This window comes from Palaemon carinicauda, chromosome 2 (genome assembly GCF_036898095.1).
Source record: "Palaemon carinicauda isolate YSFRI2023 chromosome 2, ASM3689809v2, whole genome shotgun sequence".
Lineage (NCBI taxonomy): Eukaryota > Metazoa > Arthropoda > Malacostraca > Decapoda > Palaemonidae > Palaemon > Palaemon carinicauda.
In genome coordinates this window covers 201,984,088-201,986,981 of record NC_090726.1, presented here as the reverse complement: position 1 = coordinate 201,986,981, position 2,894 = coordinate 201,984,088, and positions in this window count along the sequence as shown.

Below are 2,894 nucleotides of genomic sequence, written 5' to 3'. Positions count from 1 at the left end.
GCTATCAGAGTCATCGACAGGTTGACCGATGGTCTGGTCTTGTTGAGCCCCCCTTCCCCTCAGACCCAACGGTGGCGAGGCGTAGACGTCGATGTTGTCCCACCGATGTGGGAAGACATCTCGGCAAGGTGCCTTGGGGTTAGGGGCTGGGGAGAAGTACAGCGATAGCTTGAAATTCAAGATTGTCGTGAACAGGACCACAAGGTCAGAGCTTGTTGGCTACTAGGGGTTCCAAAGACCACTCGGTACTCTCTATCTGCGATGCTCTGTTCCAACTGTCGGAGAGCACATTCCTTTGTCCGGAATGAATCGAGCCAATAGTGGTATTGAGTGGACTTCGGCTCATCTCAGTATCTCTACTGTGAGATGGGAAGACTGTTATGAAAAGGTACCTCCCCGCTTGATGAAATAAGCAACTACCGTGGTGTTGTCGCTCACGGAGTGACTTGCCGGGGCCTGTTGGAACTGTTGACGGGCCAGAATATGGCCTTCATCCCTAGCCAATTGATGTGGAGGTACCCTTCTAGTTCTGGCCATAGGCTTGAGATCCTTTGGTTCAGAACGTGGCCCCCGCCCTCTTTGACGCGTCCGAGGACAGCATCAAATGCGGAGGAGGGACGAGAAGATCCATTCTCTAGCAAAAAGCTTCGTATTCAACCACCACTGCAGGATCCCTCGTTCGGCAGGTCCCATAAGACCAGAATGTCTGGGGAATCGTAGTCTTGATTCCACCGGGACTTGAGTCGCCAAAGCAGGAGGACTCATCCTGAGGCGAGCGTTTGGGACTAGAGGGGTCAAGGAGGAAGGTGACCTAGGAGGCGTAACCAGAAAAAGGCTGGAGACTCTCCTCGCCAGAGGAAAGGTTCTACTACTCTCCTCCGCCTTGCTATCTGTCATCTGGTGGGAAGGCTTAACGGAGATTGGAGTCTAAAAACAAGCCTAGATACCCCAGTTGTTGCGATGGAAACAGAAAACTTCTCGAGATTTACCATGATCCTTAGATCTTGGCAAAGTCCCAGAGGCTTGTCTCGGAGTCGAAGAAGGGCCGAAACCGAAACTGCCGGGGTAGCCATTCATCCAGAAAGCGAAAGAGGCGGATGCCGCTCCTGTGTGGACATGAGGATTCGGGATGAACTTCCTGGTGAATGCCTGCGGTGCTGTGGAAAGATCGAAGCACAGCACCTTGAACTGGTATATCTGTTGCCTAGGCTGAATTCCAAGTACTTCCTGTAAAGACGGATGGATTGGGATCTGGAAGTACCTGTCTTTCGGATCCAGTATGCACGTGAAGTCTTGTGGTTTCCCTACAAGTTTGATCGAATCTGTTGTACCATACTGACCGAAGTTTTGTACGACAAACTTGTTCAGGGCTAAGAGGACGATGGTGGGTCTCCAGCCTTCAGGTGCTTCTTACAAGAAAGTGTCATTTGAAGAACCTTGGAGGGAGCTGCCGACAACCTTGGAGAGCATCCTTCTAGAGCATGGTCTCGCCCTCTACCCGAGGGGCTACCCCCTTTGCCACCCCATGCATAGGGGCTAAGCGACACTGGATTCGCTGACAGGGGAGGTAGAGATGCTACGAAACGGGACACGAAATCCTTGGCTGATCATGGAGATCGTTCAGGAATCGGCCCCGAGTTGCTGCCACTTGGAAGGCGCAAATCCAGGCATTCCCCCCCCACTGGGGGATGCAGGTAGGGGTTGCCAATCCTAGCGTTTGGGGCCCAGGCCGCCCCCTCTAGGATTATTGCCTTCCCAGGAGGGCTCCTCGCCCTTCGTCCCCGAGAGGAGGGGGGAAGCTGCATAGACACCTTGTCTAGCTGCCCGTGCTGGTTCTGATGTCCTAGGCTGAACGAGGCTGTTGAAGTTGAGGCGCTGGAGGCTTGTAGGGACTGGATGTAAGCGCCTTGGAGGAGCGAATCGTGATACGATTTTCTCCACCTCTCAGTCGCTCGTTCCTTATCCTTGGGCTGAAACAAGCCCCTTCCGAGGATGGAAGTGTGTCTGGGTTTGCCGATATCCACGGTAGGGATCTTCGAGAGAAAACCTCTCGGTCCCTGCATCTCAATGCTTCAACATCGAGTTTGTCCCCAAGTTCGACACTTGGTGTCGGGAAACTAAGGTGCACGTGTCCGAGAGGAGTAAAGTTCCATAACCTTCCCGGAGCTTCCTTGTATAAAACCTTGGTATCGCGACCGGATAGCCCGAGACTCAAGCTCGACGATCAGCCACGAGGTGGCCTGCCTGGTACCCTTGCGGCTTCCTCCTGGTTCAAGATTCCCGAAGTCGAGAATGTCACCTGCCGGGCGGAGAGTTTCTCGCGGGAAAAACCCCCGGAAGGCCCATTGCACGGAATGGTGGAGAGGAAGAGCTAAATCAGGCTACCCATGATCTCGAAGTATTCCCTCTGTTGACAACTGACAGAGGCAGTGTCAGCAGCCACCGTTGCAGGAAGGGGATCGGGCGATCCTGAGGAGAGGGATGATGGGGCCTGCCTGAAGAGGGAGAAGAATGTTACCCAGACTCTTTGAAGATTCTTCTTGCTCTTATACGTGTCATGCTCTGCGCTTACGAGGTGAAGATCGTGACTATGATGATCTGAAAGTATGCGCTCCAGAAAAAACTCGCCAGGTTGCCCGTCTTGCGAAACCCGACGGGAATCGCGGTCGAAAATCGCCCTTGGCGCTCGCGCGATGGTACAATCGTTGGTTCGCGCGCGGGCGAACATGTGTGCGCATGTGCGTGGGTGTGCGCATGTGCGTGGGTGTGCGCATGTGCGTGGGTGTGCGCATGTGCGTGGGTGTGCGCATGTGCGTGGGTGTGCGCATGTGCGTGGGTGTGCGCATGTGCGTGGGTGTGCGCATGTGCGTGGGTGTGCGCATGTGCGTGGGTGT